Source organism: Pan paniscus, chromosome 7, assembly GCF_029289425.2.
Source record: "Pan paniscus chromosome 7, NHGRI_mPanPan1-v2.0_pri, whole genome shotgun sequence".
Lineage (NCBI taxonomy): Eukaryota > Metazoa > Chordata > Mammalia > Primates > Hominidae > Pan > Pan paniscus.
Genome location: NC_073256.2, coordinates 111,682,831 through 111,691,959, shown reverse-complemented (window position 1 = coordinate 111,691,959; position 9,129 = coordinate 111,682,831). Strand labels below are relative to the sequence as shown.

General features: G+C 37.7%; 1 pseudogene; it reads right to left on the bottom strand.

Annotated features, from left to right (window-relative positions):
• Nucleotides 1–2,764: 2,764 nt before the first annotated feature.
• LOC100994288 (small ribosomal subunit protein eS4, X isoform-like) lies at nt 2,765–8,249 on the bottom strand (annotated as a pseudogene).
• Between the last annotated feature and the right edge of the window lie 880 nt (nt 8,250–9,129).

The window sequence follows — 9,129 nt, the reverse complement described above, 5'->3', positions numbered from 1 at the left end:
AGTTAACCTCCAAAGGGTGGAAAAGTTTTTGGAAATCCTTGTTTAGAAAGAATTGCAGACATAGGAATAATTAGTATATAATTTAACATTTGATGAGACAGCAAGTCCAGAATGATTACTCGTTCAAGTTGAAAGGGAGATAAAAATCTAATTATAGGACAATATTTTAAAGGTACCTATGCAAGACTTACCATTGAGACACAGTCGCTTCACTTATTTTCTCTGTAGCAAAGTAGACCTTTGGCATTTCTGGTCTTCCCCAGCTCCTGATCCACAAAACTTCAGCCACAAGGCTAGATGGGAATTCACACTGCCCTGTCTTATGCTGCAGGGCAGCTTTCTCAGTAAGACATCAAAGGAACCTGGCTTTAGTTACTGCTTTGAACTAGACTAGAAATTGTTTCCACTAACTGTGCTGGAGAGCGCCCCTCATGCCTATACTCCACCATGAACATATTGAATAGCCTTGCTAGACAGAAACACATAATGGAAAGCTGCTTTATTTATCTGAAGCTCTGCAAAAGAAAGAAATTTCAGAGCTTAAAGAGGAATCTCATGTACTTGCTTCTTATGAGAAATATTACCATAAAAATACCACTTCTGTCATCCAAGGGGGAGAAAGCTGTTTTCAGATGTAGGAGGGACGTCCAGTGGAACCTAATGGTTTGTCTAATTCTGGGCTTAAAAAGGATTTCATATTTGAAAAGTGATGTTTTCAGCAATCTTGGCCTATCCCAAAAGAACCAGAGTCTTCATCTTAATTAGATAAATAGAAAGCATCATTGCAATACGATGTTCAAAGCCCTTGGCTTGGAATCAGCAGATTTGGAGGTTCTAGTCAGAACTCTCCCATTGATTTGGCTTCTGATTGTATGGAAGTCTTAATTTTTACACTTTAATAATAATAATGAGTCATTCATTGATGACTTACTATGTGCCAGACATTTTGCTAAATGCTTTATATGCATTATTTCATTTATTCCTCTTGTCAATCCTAAGACATGGGTATTATTATTATCCTCATTTTACAGGGAGGATACTGATGCCTAGAAAGGTTAAATGCTTCCCAAGAGCACAATGCTAAGAAGCTGGATCTGATCCCAGGTTGATGTGTCTATAGAACTTGTTTGTATGCACCAGCCTTAAATTCACAAGCTAAATGAAAATTTAAGGAATATCTTATAGCAGTCATCAGTGTGATGAACTGTGGGCTTCTACCTTTTATGCCAGGATCACTTGTTCTCATATTAAGATATATTTACCAGGAACCTGATTTTAAAAATGCAAGGATTTAGGAGCTTATGAAAAAAAAAAAAGGAATAAAAGATAAGCAGAAAGATTAGGCCTGTTTGTTAAATAAATTTTAAAAAGGTTATATATGGTAGATTTTAAAGAAGTGATTGTTACTGAGGATACCCATGAAAAAGATTTGTTTTTTTATCTAATTATTTATCCTGATTAAAGAATGTGGTGGTCAAGAAATATCAGTAGATAAGTTGGAAACAAAAAACAAAGGGGAAAATACCATTTTGTGAGAATGGCCTGCTGGTGGCAGCAACAGATCACAACAATTGTCTCCCATCACATCAGGAATTCCAGGCATGTCTTTAAGCACACAGCTTCCTGTTTTTATGAGATTTCAAATCACAGGCTGCTGTTATGATGGCTATAAAAACTGGCAAATCATTCTAGCTATCAATATGACTGACAGGATTATTTTCCACAGCATTTTATATTGTCAGAGCTTTACACTTATTGTCTCCCCATGGGTTGTGTTGGTAGGGGGGTGGGTATTAAATTATTAATTAAATGAAAAATGAGCAAACTTTAAAGTTTGATGGAAATAGTCTTGAAATCAGTGACACCTTAGTTATTAACTTCTGATTTTGTTGTAAGATGAATGTAGGTTTAATAAACAGACTTTTGCACAGAATTATTTGTTTTTTCACTGTGATTTTTTTTGTGAGACCTCCAGTAACAATTTTTCAGTTCTCCATAAACATTATTAAAGGATTTTTTTGACTTAAATAGCTTTGAAAACACAAAACATTAATGTTTATTCCATAAGTAGCAGACAATGAAAACATATGTTTTAGTTACTTTATTTATGCCTGAGGAAATACCCATAAAGAGAAATTCTCAACTGCTGCAGTGCCTGAGCCTTTGATGAAGGCCAGCCTCTGGTCACCAGGTGGAGCTGTTGACTCCTAGCAGTGCCTTGGGGGCCCAGGTGTAGAAGGGTCATGTGGTCAGACAGTGATGCTTTGACCTGGATGTTGCTTTCTGTCTGGGTAGCTTAGTACTGGAGGCTTCCATACATCTCAGCCTGGTTTCTGCTCCTAGGGTGGGAAGAGTTTGTGCTGCTGAGGAAGATGAATTAGAAGATCCACTCTTTTCGTTAGTACTGTGAGCAGACCACATCTGGGTTCCTGTAATGGAAGGAACAAATACTGAGGCTTCCAGAATGCTAAGTACCTTTTAGGTAAAAGGGGATCTGCTTGAAAGTTGGACCTGGGTGGAGCCCTTTATTGTGAGAAATATGATCGACCTTCCTGGACATGTTGAGACTTCAGTCATTCCTATATCTTGAGATGTTGACGGCACCAAGTGGGTGCTCGATATAGGTGAATTAAATGGATAAACGAGTGAATTAAACAAATAATAAAATGCAAGGTAACTCCTTTCATTTCCTCAGTAAGGGGCTCTATGTCTCATCTCATTCATTTATTAATTCATTTGCCATACAGTGTTTGAGAACTTACGATGTTCTAGGTTTTTTAAAAAACGCCGAAATTCAGAGATGCTTATTTTCATTTCTGCAGGTTCTGCCATCTATAATTTTGGTGTGAGGAATGAGTTAGGAATCTAAATTTTAGAAAACGGTTGCCCAATTGTAATAACACTTAAATAATCCATTCTTTCCCTATTGATTTTTCTGTTCTTGAACAGTATTTTAATTAATATGGATTTCAAGATTTATTATTATTTAGGAGATCAAATTCCTCTGTAGTATCCTTCTTTTTCAGTATTTTGTTGGTTACTCTATATCAGTTATTTTTCTGGATTAATCTTAGAATTATTTTGTCAATTAATTTTGAGAAAAAAATGAGATAATTTAGAGTATTCATCCAGGAATATGGAATGTCTCTCTAGATATTTATGTCTTCTTTTATGTTTCTAGGAAATGTTATGTTGTTTTCATGTAGAAGAAAACATTCCTAAACATCACTGGCTTCCTTAATTAGTTTACATCTAGGTGCTCAGTCATCACCTCCTCAGAGTAGCCTTCCTAACCATTAACTGTACTATTTTTTTTTTGTGGGTTTTTTGGTTTGTTTTGTTCTTTTTCTTTAAGAAACAAGGTCTCACTTTGTTGCCCAGGTTGGTCTCCAACTTTTGGTCTCAAGCAATCCTCCCACCTCGGCGTCCCAAAGTGCTGATATTATAGGCATGAGCCAGTGTGCTGGGCTGAATCCATGCTGTTTGAATGGCATACTGCCCACCCCTGCATAAATATTTTCCTCCATTTTTTTTTTTTTTTTTTCAAGGCAAGGTCTTACTCTTGTTGCCCAGGCTGGGGTGCAGTGGCGTGATCATAGCTCACTGCAGTCTCAAACTCCTGGGCTCAAATGATCCTCCCAGAGTGCTGGGATTACAGGCATGAGCCACCACACCTGTAATTTTTTATTGTGTTAAAATGTACACATAACACACCTCCAGTTTTTTGTGTTAAAATACATATAACATTTACAATCTTAACCATTTTAAGTGTACAGTTCTGTGGTATTAAATACGTTCATAATGTTGTGTAACCATCACCACCATCCATTTCCGTAATTCCTAAAAAATTTTTTTAAAATTTATTTTATTTTTCAAGACAGGGCCTTGGTTTGTCACCCAGGCTGGAGTGCAATGGCATGATCTTGGCTCACTGAAGCCACAACCTCCTGGGCTCAAGTGATCCTTCCATCTCAGCCTCCCGAGTAGCTGGAATTACAGGCATGCAGCACTATGCCCAGCTAATTTTTGTGTTTTTTGTGGAGACATGGTTTTGCCCTGTTGCCCAGGCTGGTCTACTGGGCTGAAGCAATCTGCCTGCCTCGACCTTCCAAAGTGCTGGGATTATAGGCGTGAGCCACCATACCCAGGCTAAAATTTATTTTAAAATTTTAAAACTTTTAAAAGAGATAGAGTTTCATGTTGCTTAGGCTGGAGTGTAGTGGCTGTTTGCAGGCGCAGTCATACTGCACTATATCCTCGAACTCCTGACCTCAAGCCATCCTCCCGCCTCAGCCTCCCGAGTTGTTGAGACTACAGGCACACGACACCACACCTGGCTGCCATAACTCTTTTTATCTTGTAAACCTGAAACTGTACCCACGAAATAACAACTCCACATTTCTTCCTCCCCTCGGCTTCTGGCAACCACCACTCTACTGTCTGTCTCTATAATTTTGACTGCTCTAAGTAACTCATATAAGTGGACTTATACGGTATTTGTCTTTCTGTGACTGGCTTATTTCACTTAGTATAATGTTGTCAAGGTTCATCTCTGTTGTATCGTATGTCAGAATTTCTTTATAAGGCTAAATATTATTCCATTGTAGTATATACCACATTTTGTTTATCCATTTATCTGTTGATGGACACTTGGATTGCTTCCATGTTTTAACTATTGTGAATAACTTCTATGAACATGGGTTTACACATATCTCAAGGCCCTGTTTTTAATAATTTTGGGCATATACCCAGAAGTGGAATTGCTGGATCATATGATAGTTCTATTTTTAATTTCTTGAGGAACTTCTGCGCTGTTTTTCACAGTGGCTGTACCATTTTACATTCTTACTAACAGTGCACAAGGGTTCCAATTTCTCTACATCCTCACCAACACTTCTTATTTTCTGTTTTGTTTTTTTTTAAATAGTAGCCATTCTAATGGGTGTGAAGTAGTATATCATTGTAGTTTTGATGTGCATTTCTCTAATGATTAGTGATGTTGAGCATCTTTTCATATGCTTATTGGCCATTTATATATCCTTGTTGGAGAAATGTCTATTCAAGTTCTTTGCCCGTTTTTAAATTGGATCTTTTGTTGTTGAGCTTTAGGAGTTCTTTATATATTCTGGATATTAATCCTTGTCAGATATATAGTTTGCAAGTATTTCCTCTCATTCTGTAGGTTGCCTTTTTTACTCTTTTCATGCACAAAGTTTAAAATTTTTCTTTAAGTCCAATTTGTCTATTTTTTTTCTTTTGTTGCCTGTGCCTTTGGTATTATATCCAAGAAATCATTGTGAAATCCAGTGTCATGAAGCTTTTGCCCTTCTAAAAGTTTTATAATCTTAGGTCTTACACTTAGGTATTTGATACATTTTGAGTTACTTTTTGTAAGTAATGTAAGGTAAGGGTCCAACTTCCTTCATTTCTATGTGGATATCCAGTTATCTCAGCACTATTTGTTGAAGAGATTATTCTTTACCCATTGAATGGCCTTGGTACCCAATTAAAAATCAATTTACTATATATGTGAAAGTTTATTTTTGGACTCTTAATTCTAGTCCACTGATCTATACATCTATCCTGTGTCATCACCACATGTTATAATTACTGTAGCTTTGTAGTAAATGTTGAAATCAGGAAGTGTGAGTCTCCCAGATTTGTTCTTTTTTTGATATTGTTTTGATCATTCAGGACTCTTGAGCTTCTATTTGAATTTTAGGGTGGGGTTTTCTTTCTTTCTTTTTTTTTCATGCTGTATTATCTTTAATTAAGTACAAAGACCTTTCTAACATGTAACTTAGAGAACATTTTACCCACTGATTTGGCTGCCAGTCTCTTGTCTCTGTCTTCAGCAGTGGCTGCCCTTGCCAATGTCAAAAATGTTGGAGAGCCTGGTGATAAAGCTGTTGCCATTGGCATCTTTCACATGAACCACATCAAAAGATCCAAGATGTCTTTTCTCTGTTGGTGATCACACCAGTTTGTCTCAGATTAGCACCTCCAGTAACCATACGTACGCTACCAGTGTCAAACTTGAGGAAATCAGTAATCTTGCCAATCTACAAGTCAGTCTAAATGGGGTCATTCACCTTGATGAAGGAATCAGGGTAGCAGATGGTGAAAGCGTCATGAGTCACCAGATGAGGGATTCCTTTTGTGCTCACAAAGGTTTTTCTCACTTTGCACAACTTGTACTTTGTCTCCTGGGGTGTAATAGGATGAACAGCGAAGTGACCCTTAGTGTCATAGATTAGATGGAAATGCTGTCTGGTCTTGTCAATGCTGATGACATTCATGAAACCAGCAGGGTAGGTTATATCAGTTCAGACCTTGCCATTAATCTTAATGAACCGCTGCATGCAGATCTTCTTTTCTTCATCTCCTGTCAGGGTATACTTAAGTCAGTTCCTTAGGAAAATGATGAGGAGAGACTCTCAGCTTGTAGGGACCAGTGGATGTACAAGGAGCAAACATACCGGTTAATTCATCCAGCATCCAATGCTTTGGGGCTGCTGCTCACTTCAGATGCTTCTTGGGACCACCCACACAGTGTAAAGTCAGGCCGTGCCAAAAAGACAGTGATGAAGAAAACCTTTCTCTGGCAGGCAGACCCAGTGTTCACCTGTCCTGGACTTGCAGTCCATGTTCCTGGCCCACCTGTAGCTCTGGTCTGGGAGGAAAAGCCATTTCTCTTGGGGTTGGAGGATGTTTGGCCAGGTCAGAGATAAAGTGCTTCCTGCCAGCGGCACCAGATCTGCCCCCACCCAGCCCCTACCCTAGCCCAGCATTTGCTTTTCTCCCTGGAGCCTGGCCTGGCCAACCACAGAGGCTGCAGTCCCTTTGCCTCTGCCCGGCAGTCCCCTGCCAGAGTCCCAAGACCTGAGACAGCCCCAGCCTAGGGAGGATAGAGGAAAATATGTCCCTGGATGGGTTTTTCTATTTCTGCCAAAAAAGTCATTGGATAATAGGGATTGCACTGGATCTGTAGATCACTTTGGATAGTATTGTGACATCTTATTAAGTCTTCTAATCCATGACTATGAGGTGTGTTTCTATTATGTCTCCTTTAATTTATTTTAGCAATGTTTTGTATTTTTTGTTGCTTAAGTTTTTTACCTCCTTTGTTGATTCATAAGTATTTTACTCTTTTTGATGCAGTTTTAAGTAGAATTGTTTTTGTAATTTCCTTTTCCAAAAGGAACTAACTAGTTCATTGTTAGTATAGAGAAATGCAACTGATTTTTGTCTGTTGATTTTGTTTCCTGCTACTTTGTTAAATTCACTTATTAGTTCTAACAGTGTTTTTGTGGAATCTTTAGGATTTTCTACAGATAAAATCATATCATCTGGGAACAGAGATCATTTTACTTCTTTTTTCCAATTTTGATCTCTCTCTCTCTTTACCTAATTGTCTAGCTAGAACTCCAGTACTATGTTACTATGTTGAATAAATGTGGTGAAAGGAAGCATCCTTTCTTTGTTTTCTTTTTTTTTTTTTGAGATGGAGTCTTGCTCTGTCACCCATGCTGGAGAGCAACGGCGCGATCTTGGCTCACTGCAACCTCCCCTCCCGGGTTCAAGCAATTCTCCTGCCTCAGCCTCTTGAGTAGCTGGAATTACAGGCATCCGCCAACACACCCAGCTAATATTTGTATTTTTAGTAGAGACGCGGTTTCACCATGTTGGCCAGGCTGGTCTCGTTCTCCTGACCTTGCGATCTGCCTGCCTCAGCCTCCCAAAATGCTGGGATTACAGGCATGAGCCACTGTGCTTAGCTTCTTTGTTTTCTTAAAGGAAAAGATTTTAGTCTTTCGTCATTGAATATGATATTCATTGCAGGTTTTTCATATATGGTTTTTATTATGTTGACATAGTTTCCATCTGTTTCTAGTTTTCTTCAGTGTGTGTATGCGTGTTTTTAATCGTGAAAGGGTGTTGAATTTTGTCAAATGCTTTTTCTGCATCAATTGAGATAATCATGTGTTGTTTTTCCTTCATTCTGTTAATGTGTTATATTACATTGACTAATATTTGTATGTTGAACCATTCTTGTATTCCAAGAATAAATTCCACTGAGTCATGTCGTATAATACTTTTAAGATGCTGCTGAATTTGGTTTGCTAATATTTTGTTGAATATTTTTATATCAGTGTTCATAAGGGATATTGGTCTGTAGTTTTCTTATAGTGTCTTTGTCTGGTTCTTGGCATCAGAGTAATGCTGACCTCAAAGACTGAATTAGGAAGTGTTCCTTTCTTTTTAATTTTTAGATTAAAATTAAAGATCCTTCTCAAATCTTTCTGTAAAAATTAAAGAAAAATTTTTAAAATTTAAAAATTTTTAAAATTTATTAAAATTTAAAAATTTTTTAAATTTTTTAAAATTAAAGATTTGAGAAGGATTGGTTTTACTTCTTTAAATGTTTGATAGAATACACCCCTGAAGCCATCAGGTCCAGGGCTGTACTTTGTTGGGAGATTTTTGATTACTGATTGTCTCCTTACTAGTTATGGGTCTATTCAGATTTTCCATTTATTCATGATTTAGTCTTGGTATGTTTTGTGTTTCTAGGAGTTTGTCCATTTCGTATAGGTTATTCAATTTATTGGTGTACAATTGTTCATGGTATTCTCTTTCAGTCTTTTAAAATTTCTATAGAATCAGTAGTAATGTCCTTACATTTCTGATTTTTATAATTTGAGTCTTCTCTCTTTTTTTTCTTAGTCTGTTTGGCTAAAGATTTGTCATTTTTGTTCATCTTTTTGAAGAACCAACTTTTGGTTTCATTGATTTTTCTCTTCTCTATTTATCTCTGCTTTGATCTTTATTATTTTCTTCCTTCTGCTAGCTTTGGGTTTAGTTTGTTCTATTTTATTTTTTGAGACGGACTCTTGCCCTGTCGCCCAGGCTAGAGTGCAGTGGCGCGATCTCGGCTCACTGCAACCTCTGCCTCCCAGGTTCAAGTGATTCTCCTGCCTCAGCCTTCTGAGTAGCTGGGATTACAGGTGCCCGCCACCACGCCCAGCTAATTTTTGTATTTTTAGTAGAGATGGGGTTTCACCATCTTGACCAGGCTGGTCTTGAACTCCTGACCTCGTGATCCACCTGCCTTGGCCTTTGAAAGTG